This window comes from Uranotaenia lowii, chromosome 2 (genome assembly GCF_029784155.1).
Source record: "Uranotaenia lowii strain MFRU-FL chromosome 2, ASM2978415v1, whole genome shotgun sequence".
In the NCBI taxonomy this organism is placed as follows: Eukaryota; Metazoa; Arthropoda; class Insecta; order Diptera; family Culicidae; genus Uranotaenia; species Uranotaenia lowii.
This window is the reverse complement of record NC_073692.1, coordinates 36028194-36046552: the sequence shown is the minus strand read 5'-3', so window position 1 is coordinate 36046552 and position 18359 is coordinate 36028194. Positions and strand designations below refer to the sequence as shown.

The 18359-nt window shown below is 38.5% G+C and overlaps 1 non-coding gene and 1 pseudogene across 1 annotated transcript; one reads left to right on the top strand and one right to left on the bottom strand.

Moving 5' to 3' along the window:
• LOC129741284 (NADPH oxidase 5-like) overlaps positions 1-18359 on the top strand; it is a 48239-nt pseudogene that overhangs the window by 23433 nt on the left and 6447 nt on the right.
• Positions 14338-14410, bottom strand: Trnav-cac (transfer RNA valine (anticodon CAC)). Its single transcript has one exon. It is a non-coding gene; the product is annotated as a tRNA-Val (tRNA).

Below are 18359 nucleotides of genomic sequence, written 5' to 3'. Positions count from 1 at the left end.
ATCAATCTAACAATTTTTAGATAAGAAAAATATCTTAAGTCTTGTGATATGCTTAATTTAACTTAGTTTTTTTTAATATTTTTAACCACTGTGTTCTGTAGGAGACCACGTGGCTTTTGCTCGGCAGACTGCAATGCAAATGCTGTTCGCACGCGTAGCAATGTACCTTCGATTCATGGTTCCCAAATAGCGATTTTTGCATTTTCAATGCTTGGATATGACTTTTAGTTAGTCGAATCACTTATGTTCTCCAACTTATTTCAAAGCTTAAGTTGATAGAAACGGTCTTATCATACAACCCAATTAGTATGAAAACATTTGTGCGTAGTTTTAAAAGAAGTTTTGGGGAAAACGTCAACCCAAAAATACCTCTTTAATGAACATGTATTTTTTTCAGCTTCCAACACTGGTGGTGTATTTCGATTGAAGTTGCATGCCAAGAAAAGGAACAAAATAAGTTCTAAATTTTTATTCAGTCCTAAATAAATATTCACTCTTTGGTCTTTCTAATATTTTTTGATTTTTTGCCGAGTTTAACTGTAAGCATGAGTATTTATTGCAAATTTTTCAAATGAATGTCCGCGTTTGAAATCGCATGTGAATTTAACAGTTGCACTAGAAAGGTGAGTTCATCTGATTTTCATACGATGATTTCCAACATAATTTCCTTGGATACAGATCGAAAAAAATTAACTCCTTTATTAAAGTACAAACAATCTAAAAATTCGGTATGCAAAGATTTGCAACAAATTATTCTCTTCGTAATGAAAATATATTCAAAATTTTTCAAGCTCAATTTGGACCTGAAAAACATGAAAAGACATGTTGGCATGCCAAGAAAAGGACCATGCCAAAATAGGGCTCACTTACCCTAATGTTGGAAAAAAGTTGAAAATGCTGGAAACTTTTCAAACTTATTAACATATTTGACATCACCATAAAAGTTTTCAAAGATGAATTAGCTTAGCTTAGCTTAGCTTGATTAACTACTCATATCCACCTTAAACCGTAAAACCCGAAATGCATGGTTGAAGAAAATTTATGCTTGACTTGTTCCAAAATCAAATTATGATAACAATCACTTCGAGTTCTACAATCGCTGGCGTGGTTCAGTAGAACAAGTTCCACATCGCCAATGGTTGCTACTCCGTGATTGACCGAGGCCATTAATTTTATTCAGAGGTCAAATGAATGGTGCTTGGGATTGGCAGCTCATTCACACTGCACAAAACTGATGCTCTCTCTTTTAACATCAATAACGGCGCCGGCCACGTCCTAGTAGTCAATGGATAGATTGGAAGAAAGATAAAAGGATGAAAGATCTATGCTGTGCTTTAGGACCGAGGTCACCTCTGCATCCTAGCAAAATAATTTTGGTTGGGAAAGGGGTTAAAGGAATTGATTGGGAGACACTTTTGACTAGTGTTACGGTAAACCATTAACATTATTATCCTAACTAATAAAGTTCCAAAGGAAACCTTCGAGTTCATAAGCAAGCATCTGTATGTTAAGTTAAATGGCGATAAAAAATAACGACTATTACAAAGTGTAAACATGAATTTGTAAAAAAATAATTCTTTTATATATATAGTCCAATAATCCAATGGCATATCAAGTTGAAGGTTAACCCATTCTTTATTTGAACGCTCTATATGAAAAACCTAACTTGAATTGCAACAATGAACATGAAAATCCGATCATTTTTTGATTGACAATTTACCTAGTAACAGAAAGAATGGTTATATAAAACTTTTAATAATGCAGATGTTCTTCATCACCTAATAAATGAACTCTATCCACAACGCCAGCTTTTGCCGCAATCTCAATCATCTGTAAAGCGCAATCTTTTCTAGTTTTTTGTTAGCTGTCGACTGTGACATTTAGGAATTTGGGAATCAGATTACTATCATGATAGTTAGAATTTTATTTTATACCCACAAGTAATATTTGTTGCTTAGGTAATGCTAGTGTAATGTAGCTTTTGCTTTTTGTATCTTGAGAAGCAAATTGAAGCGATTCAGGTAATACATTTCGGATCATGTTGGGCAACTATTTGGTAGCTTATAATAATTTAAAAAAAATTAACCATAAGTTGTCGAGACATTTAAACAAGTTAAAAATTTTACAATTGAAATTATCTAAGCGAACGAACATGCTTTTGTTAATAAATGTTCTTAGGTGAATCAAGAACTAGGTAAAACTAATAACTTATTTGAGAAAACTCAACATGATTTAGAAGCACTAAAACTCCTAAAATAATCCGAACTACACAAAGCGTGTTAAAAAAAATTGACTCCTCTCCAAATCAATAAAATTAACTAGCAGCAAAACACTATAAGATTACACTATTTTTATAATTGGATTTTTGGTTTTATCACCGCGATTGTTTATACTTCGAAGTTATCGACGCCCCTCGGTGAGTTTAAAAATAATCAAAACAAACCACCAGTTGTCCACGTGGGATGAATCATCCAACAGGATGAAAATCCCTGAAAAAAAAAAAAAAAAAACCAGTTGTCCATACGTTTCGAGCCAATATGGCATTCGCTTCACTCCAGTGGACAAAACAACAGGCCATCTTGTCCAAACTATTCTGAATTTGGACAGTTTGTTTCCAAAACCAAAATAGTCCAGACGATGGCCAGTCAATCTGTCCACTGAAGAGGAGCGAACGCCACAGAAGCTCGAAACGCATGGACACCTGGCAATTTGTCCCGCTTACTTCCAAAACTCACCGAAAAACGTCGATAACTTCAAAGTTTATTTTTAATAACATAATCAATAATGCAATGTAATATTTCCTGCTTGACTTCATGTTGTTTACTAAACTATCCCAAATAATCCTCTAAAACCTTTTTTTCAACTATATGCAAAAAAATTGAAACAAACTTCTTATCTGAGAAATAATGTCCATCCGTCCGGCAGTTGAATTCCATTCTCCATCAGCTTTTCAACACCCCAAGGTTGTTCCGGAAGGCGTAGCACTAGCATTCCGTTTTCGGATAAATTTTCGTTAACTTTGAAATTCAGAAAAAACAGAAACTCCATTTTAGAACTCTTGAAAATTTTGCTCCAACACAAAAAACACTTCCGTCATCGACGGTCACAGCCTACCGAGTCCATAAAAGTTTTCAAAGATGAATTATCGAAAAAGATGTATTGCATTGCATATTACTGGAAAAACAAAGTTTTTTTTCTCTTGAATGTTTAGTTTTAAAAATTCTGCTACGTTAAAATGTCTACACAAAAAAAAATTCTCATCTTATTTCTTTGCTTGAGTTTCTTCCCAGTTTCACTGTGTCACTATGACAGGTGTATACTATAAAATTGATCAACGGCTATCATTTGCTACCGGCACATTAACGTGCCATCTAAATCCCAATCGCTTAACGCTGCTGCTGCTCCAAACCGCATCTATCAATGGATGGACCATCCATTTGTGTCCACATCTTTAAGCCAATAATGAATGATAATGCGATTCGCATACATTTTCATCGCCATCGTCATTCGATTGGCGGCTGCCGACGACGGCCTGAAGAAAAATTCACACTCGTCGCCAAACGCCACACAGGTTGCCAGATCTTTGCGCTATCGAAAGTCGAAATGATGATACTCTACCAGGCAAGGAGACTACTCAGCAGAAGAATCGTTATTGCAGCTTGGAAGTTGGAAACGATGATGATGATAGCCGAGTGCCATTTTTCATGCTACCTCTAGCTGTACCGAAGCACGTGTTCGGAATCTAAACGACCAATCATATTTTTACACATTTTACGATGTATCAAAAGTATTGATTAATTGATCATTCCAATGTGTTTCGAATCATTTGATTAATCCTTAGACCATTGAAGAGTTTCTTCTCTGACACTTTCCCAGTCCTTGATGATTAGTGTTGAAAAAAAGTTCAACTATACAAAAATCAGCTAATTGATAGCGTCCTTAGCCGATAAAAGGTTTAATGAAATTCAATTTGTCCTCACTATTTTGCCATCGGCCCTGCCACACCTGATCATTATTATTGACATCGTGCTCTCGAGCCTAATTGAATTATAAGAATTAAATAGAAACAATTCCAACTGCTCCGGTATCGCTAATGGGTGTTTTATGGGAATATTGTAGACACTTTTTTTTGCTTCGTTTCCCGTACCACCCATCGTAAAAATAAATTGGCTCACCGATGTTTCACTTCACAAGCCGGCTAAAAAAAACTAACTGGAAATCGCTAACGACAAGTGCTCCATGGTATAATTAAATTTGCGCTCACTGAACTAACAGAAGCAGACCGGTAGGGCTGCAGCTCCAGCTGCAAAGTAAGAAAGAAAAAACTGGATCAGTGCTGCTGCATTTTTATGATTTTACTCTGAACTACAGAAGGAAAGATCTTTCAAGAAACATGATTGCATTCATTGCATTGATCTTGTTTAATATTCGGAATAATTATTATCTAAATATTGGAAATGCATTTAAGTTTTGAGAATCTTGAATCAAATTTGAAACGAAACTCAAAATCACATTTGAATCAGATTTTCAAAATAGTTAACAAATGATGATTCGAACTGTAATTTTTTTTTTCCTTATTATAAGAGACTTTCAGCCTTTGGCTGGTTCGTCTCTGGAGGAAGTTACTCAAGTTTACATGTCATTAAACAAATAGGATTCTTTTAAGAAACAAAGTAGTTTTCCTCTTCTACTTCGTCATTTGAAAGGACATTCCTTATGGACACGCCAATCTGGTACGCCTCTCTGGGTCCTTGGAGTTCAGGACATCCGATGAGTATGTGTTCCACTGTTTATCTCACGTTGCATAAATCACCCTTCTTGCTGGTTCCCCGGAAACATAATGCCGATGAGTATACCTCGTGTGCCCAACCCGAAGCCTCGATAACACTACTTGTTCTTTTCTACTAGGTCGATCTTTCCATTTCCTTGGATCCCCTTTGATTTTCGCTAGGTTCAGGTTCCTATTTGTTCTCCATTCCGATATCCATGCGTCCCAAATTTTGGATTTAACCGGCTTCTGGATTCCAACGTCGTATTGCTCTTCGTTCCGTCCTATGGCTGCTAATTTGTACGCATCAGTATTTCCATGGATTCCGGAGTGTCCGGGAATCCAACAAAAGATGAAATTGTCGGATCCAGTCAGTTGGATATGTTGTATCCAGGGGTGACGATTTCGAGGATTTTGTATGGCAAGTAACACACTTGCTGAGTCTGAAAAAATCACGAAGTTCCCTGTAGAACTACTGTGGTGTAAGGCCAACGATATCGCTGCAGCTTCTACTGAAAAAACTGATATTTGTTGTGGGAGACTTCGCGCAATTTTTAATGAGCTACCAAAGAGACCAGCACCAACTTTATCCGCTAGTTTAGACCCATCTGTACAAAGTTTTTCATGATTTCGAAATTTTGTGGCCACAATCGCATTGAAACATGCTAATATTTTCATTTGGTTGTCTCCAGCACGAACGTTTTTCTTTATTTCCCAGTTCACTTTCGGTATATGACTGTTCCATCGCCGGTCCCCTAATCTAATTACCTGCTCGGTGTTGGGCAAGTGAAGTTTAGTGTATTTTCTAAATATATTTCTGCCGTACTGTAGAGGCATACATTTTTGTTCGTCTTTTCAGCTATGCTTATAGCTTTAACTGTTGAAAGGGCAGCTATCAAATGGAAAGGAAGAATTCCAGCTTCTGCGCAACTAGCTAAAGCGGGGGTACTTGGAAGCAGTCCGCTAGCATGTCGTATGATTTTGTTATTGGTTGGGCCTAGTATAGATATATTTTTTTCGAAGGAATGACAAGTTATTTCTAGTCCATAAAGAAGTTTGCTGGTGACTATGCTATTTCCTACATTTAAAATGGTGTTGCGGTTGGATATAGTACGCTTTTTGCTTATCATTTCAATGAGACGTACACGGTTTTTTAGGTCCTGTTTAATCTTTCTGCAATGTGAGTCAAAGTTGAAACGTCTGTCAAAGGTTATGCTTAGGATTTTAGGTTCTTTCTTATATGTAATTGGTACTCCGTCCAGTTCGATTTTAAGATTCCAGGGGATATGATTTTCAAGGCAAAAGTGGCTCCTGAGACATTTCTCTGGAGCCATCGTAAAACCCATAGATTTGGCCCATTTCGATATCTGGCTCACAGCTGTTTGTAGCTTCCTTCTATTAATTTTGATACTACGACCCGTAACGACTAGCAAAATGTCGTCTGCATACACTAAGATATTGATTCCTTTGTTAAGATTTTTGAAAATCGTGTTCATTGCTATCAAAAATAATGTGACAGCGAGTACCGACCCCTGAGGAACCCCATTTTCTTCTTTTTTGATAGAAGAATATGATGTGTGCGATCAGACAAAAAAATTTGTATAAATTTACCTAGTTTTCCGCCAATCCTCAAAAGATGAAGTTGTTTCAAAATGCCTTCTTTCCATGTACGGTTGTATGCCTTTGATAGGTCGAGCGATGCGATATCTACGTGGTGATTGTTAGAAAAAGCCTCCTTAATTATTTCTCCCAGATCTGCAAGGTATGTGCTTGATCCATATCCTCGGCGAAATGCGTGCTGGCGTTTGTCCAACAGATCATTCTCTTCCAAAATAGTTACAAGGCTGCGATTCACCATTCGTTCCAAGATTTTGGAGGGGCAACAAGTAAGGCTGATAGGTCGAAAGTGAATGGGTTCCCGACTACTACATCCAGTTTTTGGTATAGGCACTACGAGGCTGGTTTTCCAAATAGCGGGAAAATCACCTTCATTCCACAGTCGGTTGAAAGCTGCGAGAAAGGCTGACTTAGCTGAAAGCGGGAGGCGTTTTAGCATTGGATATCCAATAGAGCAGGGGCCGGCTGAACGTCCTTTAGAGTTCTGGAGAGCGAAAAGAAATTCATTTATTGAAAATGGTTGGTTGTAGTCTTCGTCGATGTATTCCATGAGATGAAAGTTGGTTGCATTTGCTTCTGCACGTTTTTTTTGAGCTCGAAAACTGGAACTGTAGTTTCTAGTCGCTGAGAGTTCTTCGAAATAATTTCCCAAACCTTCTACGATTTCGGAAGGATCGTCGGTAAAGTGATCGTCAAGTTTGATAAAGAAGCCCTGTGCTCTTTTTTCCATTTAAGGAATTCACCCTACTCCACAGTTCGGTACTTGAAGATTGTGGGCCGATTACGTTTAAGAAGTCTTCCCAGCTCAGTTTTTTGCTTTCACAAATGATTTTCCGGCAGTTATTCCGCGCAAAGTTTTCGTTGATTATCTCGTCCGCGGCTGGGAGGCTATTCCTCGTGCTGGTTGTTCTATTACGCTGGTTTTTATGTACCGGTCGTCTATTTTCGGCGAAGCGAGTGCTGGTTCCCTCACCAGGGTCCCAATCTGGCGAATCAGTGATCAAAGCATTTTTGATTGGTTGCAGTGTTGAAGTTCCTGGAAGATGATGAACGGAAACAACTGGCCGGTTTGCATGTGATGGGGTACACGATAACCAAAGCTACCTAATTCTGTATAAAAATCTATACAGATTCAAGAAAAGTGTCTCCACTTAGTTTTATGTTTGGGCGCTTTACGCAGAGCGTGAGCAAAAAGCTTTGATACATTTTAAGCTTCCATCCAGTTTGTCAATTCTGTATATTTTGAAGGGATGCCAGCATTCAAATAATTTGTTTTCTCATATGTAAATATATTTTCGAAATTTCTTCAATATACAACATAGAAGTAATTTATGCATGCTTATTCTTCATTTCTAAATAACAGTTTGAAAAAAAAACGGCATTGCAAAACAAATTTACAATAAATATTTAAAACATCATAAAAACTAAAACACTTGGGCAATAATTGACGGATTGTCCTTGTGCATTCGGTTCCGTCAGAACCTATCCTCCAGCAATTAGCTTCCGGATCCATCATCAGGCCCGATAGACTCGTGGCGGCAAACTGGATAAAAATCTGTCCTAGTATATTCATCGGTATTGGAATATAGGAGAAGCGCATTTCCTCATCGGTATCTGAAAAAAAAAGTTTAGACTGAATTAATTGTGAATATGTGAAAAATAATTTTTTAAAATAAATTCTTAAATTTAAGCTGAAACAAGTTACATATTACAGCTGTAATATGTGAATTACATCATTGTTTCGTGTTCCGACACTCAAATAGTCTATTGTCTAATTGGATGAAACTTGAAAAAGGAGATAAAAACGTTTAAAAATGCATTTTAAAAAATTTTGCCGAAAGCTGAAAACCAGTCACTGTAGAGGCATAATGAGAAACCCCCCGAGGCAGTATGAACACCATTAATGAAGGCATAATGAGCATTTTCTGCCGAGGAATCTAGCAGCGAATTCGACTCGATGAAGTCAAATGAGTAATAGAGCTACAGCTCAACTTGTATCGTCTGACGATTTGGCCTATTGGTTAGATGTCGGAGAGATAATCAGTAGGCTCAAGTTCGATTCCTGGTGGAGGTGATTTTTTTTTTCATTTATCATTTATGATCATGATGGCACTAAACGGTGAGGCGTAAATTCATCAAACAAAGCAATAACAAAATAATCTAGGTCTGTTTGTAGAATTCAAAGAATTAACACATGTTCATACATTATGTTTCTGGTTTGTTTGACGGATGATGCTTTGATGCTATTAGCCGTATAATGTAACAATAAAAAAAATCAATCATGAATGGCATGTGCAAAAAAAATCCTCTCAAACAGAAATCGAACTCGAGTCTACTGATTACCTCTCCGACATCTAACCAATAAGCCAAATCGTCAGACGATACAAGTTAAGCTGTAGCTCTATTATTCAGTTGACTTCATCGAGTTGAATTCGCTGCTGGAATATACGGCAGAAAATGCTCAAAATGCCTTCATTGAAAGTGCTCTGTTCGCCTCTAGTGAACAAATACAAGTAAAAACGCGTTTTAAAATTGATTAAAGTGAAAAATCAAAAATTTTATGATGCTGAAAATTTAGAAACAATGTCTAGATCATGTTGCAGTGCGTACATTTCAGATCAAGATGATTTAAAGGCCATAAAAGCTTATTTGGTGGTGCTCAAAAATTATAATATTTTCGTCACTTGAGAACCTAGCTGGTTATTATTTAATATTTCTGTAAATATGAAAAGGATATTTCTTTTTTGGTGAAAAATTAATACTATAGGTAGTACGAAACAAGTCCTCATGAAAATTTGTTTAAGAAAATACGTACTTATGTAGAAAAATGGACTACTCATTATGTCTCGGGTGCTTGTTATGCCCTCATTTCCCCTACGGTGATGTAGACGTTTCTGTGGCAACTGAGGAAATGTTTTTGGCAATATGGGCTGTTGAAATTGTCATTTTGGGAGTACAGACCTTTGTATTCCCCGGTTGCCGATCACTAGCAGCAACCGAGATCCCATGAATCAACGGTGGGGCCTGTGAAAGGCTGTGCGGGGGAGTTGTGGTGCTTTTCACTACTGGGGTGCTACGTGGAATCGTTGTAGTTCCTGTTGCTGGCTTTGAAGCGGTTTCGTAACCCTGATGTTGAAGATTCTTGTTGTTTGTTTCCGTATTTAGTTTTCCGGTGAGATAGTTGTCGTCAGGCTGCAGTGGGTGTTGGTAGATGGCAGAAGGTACGTTGGGCGATGATATCGTGTTTTTTGTGGTTAATGCTGGAATGTGTAAACCGATAGAGACTGGTTGGTTTACATTAATGGGGGTACAAACCTGTGTACCCCCCGATTGCCAGTCACCCCCCCAGCGGGGGGGATAGAATACATCTGGTGTAATCTTCCGAAGGAGTGTTGATCTGTTGAGTTCCTGGTTTTTGCTGAGATTTCCTTTGACTGTATTTGTAGTTTTAGTGTTGTTTAGAGTTTTGTTTAGACATAATGGTTAAGGTGGATAATTTTGCTTAGAAGATGTTGATAATTTACTCGCTATCGTCAAGCATTTCTATCTTTGTTGATATGACTATCTCATGACTAGATTCGGGGAAATTATTTGATTTCTTGGGTTCTGCTGTGGGGGGAGAAATGTCCATGGCTCTTTTCCGGCTGACGCTGCGACTATGATTTTTGGTGGTATTAGAGGAGAGTTGTTGGGTTGAAACTTTTGTTAGGTTGTTTTGATTGTTTTGATGTTCTCGGCTTCGGATTTATTTCAGCGTTCGGTGTTTTTAGTGACTTGGATGTGGAGGAGTTTTCAGGTTCGGGGTTTTTATTTGCTGGTTTAAATACATTTTGAAGATGAGATTTAAGTTCTTCTAACTCGTTCTTGAGACTTACATAGTCTTTCATTTGATTTCGAACTTTTTCAAGTTGTTCTCGAAGAAGTTTTATCTCTCTATCTTTGTCGGAAACCTCAGATAGACGGCTTTGAACTTTGCTGGAATAGCTTGCATTTCTTGTGGACTCCACTATCTCTTTTCTGGCTTCGCTGAAAGTGATACCCCTTTCGGTTTTTAGCCGGATCACGGCTTCTTCCTTGCGGAAGATCGGACAGTCTTTACTGACCGGTGAGTGAGACCCTTCGCACTGTCGACAAAACGGGGGGTTTTTGCATTGCTGGTTTTCAGGTGTGGTGTGTTTGCGAGCAAGTGAGACAGACCGCTTCATTGGTACAATTCTTGATGGAATGTCCATAAGCGGAGCATTTCCGGCAGATTAGTACACTGTCATAATATGGCCTCACATTTGTGCGAATTATACCAAAATAAACGTATTTCGGGCGTACCGTTCCCCTAAATGTTTAAACGCACAATGGTGTATTTTTTGTTTCCTTTTCGTTTATCGTTTTGGTGATCCGTCTGACTGAGGTCACCCCTTGCTCGAGCAATTCTTGAAGCGATTCATCTTCCGATACATCTGTTGTATCCTGGTCAAAAACGACGCCTTTGGTGAAGTTAAACCTTGGGTGGTCGATAACTTCAACTTGGGTTTTCTCCTTATCGACAAGATGTATCATACAAATCAAAGCTTTATATACAATGGGTGATTGGGTTCGAAGAACATAGCGCGTACCGCGGGCTTCTTTTGCAGCTGAAACCAGGTGTCGATTTTCATAGCCAATAGCAGCCTCAATCGATCGTGCAATCACGAAAGGATTAGGAGGTAGACGAGGTTGTTCCGTTTCTAGGTTAGGTTGGTCGATATCACTTCCTTTAGCGCTTAATTGTAGAACTCGTAGTATGCCGTCATTATGCCAAGAAGTCATGTATGCCGGTAACCTTTTTTCACCAGGATAGGGCGGATCGCCCGGAGGTGACCCCTCCATAGCGATGACTAGCTGTATAACGTTCTACAAGCACTATTTATCTCCAATTTAGTTTGTTTTTTAACTTTCCTGCTTCCAAATTATGTGAACAACTTAGAACACCACTTCAGCAGAGTTGTGGGCGTGAATTTCCAACAATATTCCGGTATTGGATAATAATAATCCGTTGATTATTAATAAGAAAAAAAGCGCGTACCGAATAGCTCGAGTGCACGATTAGAATTGAGAAAGAGTGTTTGAATAAACGTCTGCTGCCTTTCCTGAAGAAACACGGTTGATCCGTACTGTTTTGGCCGGATTTGATATCTTGCCATTACGGTAAAAATGCCATGGAGTGGTACGCCGCCAACAACGTGCAGGTGGTTCCCAAGGGCAAGAAGGCATCTTAAATTAAAGACATCTCACGGTACACATAGTCTGTTGCAACCAAAAAGGGCTGAAAATAATCAGTGTCAGTTCGTGTTCAGTGGAACTTTTTGCAGTGTATCGGTCAGTTCAATTCCAGCTAGATTCATACGAGAATGAACAGAAAGTTCAATCTCGAAAGCACACTCATTTACCAATCGGAAACTGAGGCACGAGACCTGAGACCTCAAAAAACCCCGTTAATTCCCGAAAAACGCGAAAACAATCTTACTGTATTTAAAAACCTGAAAAATTTTCAAGTTGAAAATTTTGCGTGATTCAAAAAATTCAAGTTTTTTCGCACGACCCCCGACCAGAAAAAATCGAAAAAAATGATTTTTTCCCGAAAAATTTTCAAGTGGAAAATTTTGCGTGATTAAAAAAATTCAAGTTTTTTCGCACGACCCCCGACCAGAAAAAATCGAAAAAAATGATTTTTTCCCGAAAAATTTTCAAGTTGAAAATTTTGCGTGATTCAAAAAATTCAAGTTTTTTCGCACGACACCCCCCCCCCCCCCCCCCCCCGCTGGGGTAACAGTCCGGGTAAAGTATCTTGGCTGCTAGCACATCTGCAACCGCAGATAGCATAGCATAGCATAGCATTGGGTGACTACACACATCTTGAATTGGCTGATACAAGAGGTACAACCAACAATCAAGTCCAACACTAGATGCCAAAATGAGTACCTGGGTTCAATACTCATTTCAAGTGTTGTTATTGAGAATCAGTGTGGTACCAAGATGCACACCGTGACAAGTCAATGTAATCATATTGGGATAATCTGAACAGCGAAATAAACTTTTCAGGTGCAAGAGAACTCATGCGACCCTACAAACAAGGATGCTGTATCAGATAGGTGGAGGGAGGGTTATTTGCGTTTAAAGGACATCCTACTTGGCAGATAGGATTGATGAGTAAAAAAATATTTAAATTTACACATATACACAGATTAATGAAAATGGAAAGAACTCACCCATTTTTTGTTGTTGCTTAGCATTGACACTGCGCCCTGAGTCTTTCACGTGGTTCCAATATCTTGAAATTTCTCATCCTTCCAAATCCATTTCTGTATGAATTGAGCAAAGCTTCATATTTGTCTGCTGCTCGGACAAGATTCACATTTCATCACTAACTACAAATTTTCAAGCATTAGCTGTTTCAAAGAAATATTTAAATAAAAAAAAAAGCAACTCAAGTAAAGTTCATTAATCCAGTTCATTAATGTAGGATGCCTGAAGAACTTGTAACAAATAACGCAGGCAAATTTTAAACTAAAAAGTTAAGATTAAAGCAAATACTTAGCTGGGACTTAACAAACGGATTGTGCTCCAGGTTCGAATATTCCTCCAGGTGTCCACCTTTGACGTTTGAATGACTGCACCGTCAGAGCGGTTGGCCGTGCCTGATCACTCGAGAAATCCTCCGACACACATTGTTTGTTCTATTCGGGGTCTTTTTCGGCTTGATTATGATTATTCCTGATATTTATTTACTTTTGAAATTAACGAAAATTCAGAGCTTGAAAAAAACACGTCCTGCTTCAGTCGATGACTACTTCGATCTCCGCTAGCACATCTGCAACCGCAGATGGCGCAAAAATGCTGGTAGTAATATTCGCGACTACTGAAATAAAAGGGGTAAAATATCCACTACGTAACAAGGTTATTGATTTGTCAGCCATTTCGTCAATCGACTGTATGCGCACATTGCCTGATATGCTTATTTAGGAACACTTTCCTTTATGTTAAATCCTCAATTTTCTTAATCCAGGAAAAACAGCATTTAGAAGCTTCACATTCTTAGATTTTGTACCTAAAAAATTATGGGACCTGAAGATTTCTTACACTGAAACTTACCGCAACAGTTAAGTTTTTGAACTTTAATCACATTCACATATACCTAATCCTATTTATCACAAAAAAACATTGACAAAAAATAGGTCGTCTTAATTCAACGTTAACCTTGCGGTCACGTGTTATACACAATTTATGTTCTTTTTGTTAAATAAAATCATAAGTTGTTTCAATAATTACTCAAGGGTCTTGACTCCCAACCATTGTTATAGTCACTTTTAATACGTGTCAGACGACTTTTGCAACCTCCTTCTGTAAAGTTTTACAATGTAAACAGCAAAAATAAGCCTTTCTTTCAAGTCAATAAAAGTTGCTCAATGGAATGCTGCTGCTTGTATGAAAGAACCAAATCCAACATTAATCACCATTAAAGCCGGTATTTATCATTTATCGTGCCAGATTCATACGTGATATAAATCAGTGGTGAATGAATATCTTTGGATAAGCGATAACGGATTATGTACCTCAAAGCATGAACCTGCATACCCCTTGCCATACGGTAGTCGAACTTTTCTCAGCAGGGGGTTACCCATTCTACAACGCGCACCCAAACGAAAGTGGCTCTCAAGAATGCAATTTAGCATCGTTAAGGAAAAACGCATAACCGGTGGCAGATTGTACGTCTTCCGAACTGAAGCATAATGCTCACTTTAGCGGTTTTGTGCGTGAATTGTGTTGGGATAAATAATAGCCGTAATTTATTGGTGCTTGTTTGGCTTTTCTTTGGCTATCACATTGAAAAGGCGATACAAATCATGATGATAATGCAGCAGTGCAGCCCCCATTATAAGTTCAAAGTAGCTGCCGAACTTATTTAAAAAAAAAAAACCTGTTTCCGCCCGGGTTCGAACCGGGGACCTTCTGCGTGTGAAGCAGACGTGATAACCACTACACTACGGAAACCGATGAAGATCTGTTAAATAATCAAATAGGTGGTCTTTTTGACCCTTTGAATAAAAATATTGATCCAATCCAATTCTTACAAATAAGGCAGAATCTTCACGTACCTGTGTTTCGTCGTGCATGAGGATGCATTTATAAGTAGGTATACCTACGCATTATTTAACAAATGCCGAACTCCGCCTTGGGCATTTTGTTTTGGTAGCTACTGGCCCTTTCAGATCCGACTACCTACAGAACAGATATTAAATTATTGAAGCTTATCCGCAAATTCGTTTCAATTCTTGTATTTACCTTCTAACATCGCAGCACCCGACTCATAATTTAATAGCCAACCCGGTCCGGTTTCAATTTATGATACAAATTAGCGCCGGAGAAACCGGACAGACTCGAGACCCCGATCCTACTACAGACCTAGCTACGGCGTGTGGCTGTCCGTCTGCTGATGATGTATTTATGTTTCCGGGTGAATCCTGTTCGGTTCGCCTGGCACCTGTCAAATTAGGAATGATTTATGAAGAAAACACTGCTGGGTGGTGACAGTTTCGCGATTCTACCGATGAGAAATAGTTGCAGCTAGTAGTGCTGGTGCATCTTGGCAGGAAGTTCCATTTACGCTTCTTAAGGTACCCCCCGCTGAATATGATTAAGGGGATACCTTGTAGCGAAACTCAACCGGGAACAACCTGAAATTAGATAAATCTGTTTCTGCAAAAGAAATCAACAAAAACAAATACAATAGAGGTAAATACTTACCACTTTTTCTTAAAAATAAAAACTTCAGGTATTCAGAACGCATAACAGAAAACGCTAAGGGTAGAAAAACAATCATGGCAACTTGGATTGCTGCAACGGTTCTTCTCACACGAAGATATATGCGATATTTGTGTAAAGCTGCTGGCAAAACAGGCTTTTAAATTACCGTGGTTTCCGTTTGACACGGCCTACTGCAAATGAGTGTTAATTATTAATTATTGCTTTCTTCGTTTTCTTGGACCATCCGTTTGCGTTCGGGGAACTGCTTGAAAAAAAAAACAACAACAACCCGGATGATTGATGATCGTCGTGCGACAACTGGATCTACTACACGATATGCCCGTCACCCGAATCGAACATTTGCGAAAAAAATGCTCTTCCAGATCGAAGATCTTACCATGGCCATGTTTGAGGACGCCGATAAGTACAACCGGGGGGCCATCACATACGAAGCGCTCAAATCGCAGCTGGAGAAGCACGGGGGGCTACTGGAGAACTTGAGTATCAGGTAGGTAAATTGACATTTCAACTTGCATCTCCCAAAAAGGTATCCTCGCGAGCACTAGGAAGGTTGACAGGTAGTGGCCGTTATCAGGAGCTTATCTCGCCGACAACTGGTGACATTAAGGCTTATCTGAACAGCAACGTCGAAAACAAATGCCGAAAAATCGAATCCTCAGTCCTTTTTTCGCTTGTTTCCGACTGACTTCTTGAAACATACCAACTTATACTTTGCCTCTCTTTTCCAGCATCGACCGCTGGCTGGTTCCACTGCCTCAGGAGAATGCCGCGGCGACCAGGAAAAAGCACAAAAAGAAACCGCTGCCCCACCAGCTGACGGCGCCGTACATTAAAAATAATTACGTGTACCTCTCGTTCCTGGCCGTCTTCATCGTGATCAACGTGGGCCTGTTCGTTTCGCGTGCCATCCAGTATCGGAACAGCAACGGATTTGTCATCCTGGCGAGGGCCTGCGGTAAGTGCGGTTTAAGTTTGTTTTTTTTTCTTCATGTCATTAGCGTTTGCTGACGTTCGTCGTCGGTAAAGTGACTATTTAAATTTTTAAACGATGTCAGGCGACTAATTTTCTGAGATCTCAATCTTGGTCGGGTTGGATAAAAAGTTGACCGACTGACTGAGACTGCCTCTGACTTACTAATAGCGTTTTCGTTTATAAGCAGAGGCAACCTAGTTCTCCACGAGTTATGCCCTTAACTGCTGTCATTGTGTTCGTTCATCCATTCAGAAGTCCACCAGTTTTGCCCGAGTTATGAACCTCCGCCCAAGCAATCATAATTCTCTAAAGAGTATTAGTATAGAAGCTTAATCAGCTCTCGTTCATGTCTCAAGGGAATGCTTATCAGCCTGACATTTAAGTTCTTAAAGCTACCTTGAAGTTCGTTTCAGTGACTCAAGAAAATGCTATTCACCATATGAAAGAATGTCAAACAACTTGCTCAGGATTGGTTTTAGCTAGAATAATGATATCTCCGAGTGCTGTGATACGCACGTGGTAAAAGTAGGGGAGAGTGGGGTATCATGGGCCAGTTTTTTTCTTTGCTTCATAACTTCTTTATTATAAAAGATAAAAAGAAATAGGAAGAAAGGTTTTATATATTTTTAAGGTATCATTAGGCATTTATTAGGCATCAATTTCCCGAGTTCTGACTGTTTGGAAAAAAGGATTTTTTTTTTGATTTTGAAAAACTGTGGGGAATCGTGGGCTACCAAATCCAAATTGACCAGATAACGAGCAAAGTTTATAAGTTAACTTACACTGAACCCAAATTCACTCTTAAAATACACATGATTTTTCACTTAAAAGCAAGGATCCAGTGATTTTCTTCCATTCAAGTGCGACATATACATTTCACTTGGCAGTCACTTAAATTTCAAGTGAATTCATCCACATTCACTTCAGTCGTCACTTGAATTTGAAGTGAGAAAAAATATTCACTACCCCATCACTTGAATTTCAAGTGAATGTCGGGTTGTAATTGTGTTTATTTTCAGAGTTCAAAATGGCAAATTCTAAAGAGCAGCGTTTAAAGCTTATGCTGCATTTGGATTTTCCCAACTCTTTACTAGTAGATTTTGGCGGTAGTTTGTGTTAAACGTGATGTAAGAAAAAGTTATTTAAAGGTGTTATTATGTTTCAGCTTGTGGATTGAACTGGACAGATTTTCTGGTTTGCTGTAGGGAAGATTTAGAAGTCGAACTATCCGCAGTAACCGATCTACCTTGGGATCATGATGGAATTTTCCAATCAATAAATTTATGGCGAAAGCGTAATGTAAGTATTTGAAATCGAAGTGGTTTTCTATAAATGTTCTTTTATTTAAACACGCGAGAGATAATTAATTAGAAAATTACTTAGAAATTCAGATAAATTTCACTCGAACGTCATAGTGTAATTCACTTGACCGGTCACTTAAATGAATTCACTTGACCCATCACTTAAAATTCAAATGAAATTACGTATGGCGAGAATTCACTACAGATGTCACTTATTTTTTAAGTGAAAATTATTTTGGGTGTAAACTGAAATTTCATAATTCATTCAGTTATTTAAAAGCAATTTCAGTTGAGGAAATTAAAAAGAGAGTTGTGTATGATCGAATAGTTCCTAATTTCTAGCTCGCGAACGTTTTGGCAAAATTCCTCATATAGCTAGACACGAATGCCATAATGCTGGTAAAGTGTCAAAAATAAAACCTAATAATAACCTCATATAGCATTAATGTTCGTCTCTATCCCATTGGAAAAAATGAACAAAATATTTGGCATAACTATTTATTTGGCATAATAAAATTTGCGGATAGGGAAAACGTATTTTAAACGCTGAATGTATATAAAAATAACAAAATATAGGTGGCCCAAGATACCCCAAAAAATTTGGCACACGATTCCCCACAAGCTATGATTTGTAAATTGGTTGCGTATGTGTGACTTATTGATGTTTCATCAAAAATTCCGATGCGAGAGAAGGGCGTCTCGCTGAATGAAGTGGCGAAACGTTTCGGCATTTATGCGTAAAATCCTTCATCAACAAGTTCGGGGAACACTATACGTTCGATGATTTGCCAGGAAGAGGCAGAAAACCAGGACCATCTGACCCAAATCTGGACCGTAAGGTAATTAACCTCATTAACCGGAATCGATCGATGTCCATACGGGATTTGGCGACATCGATCGG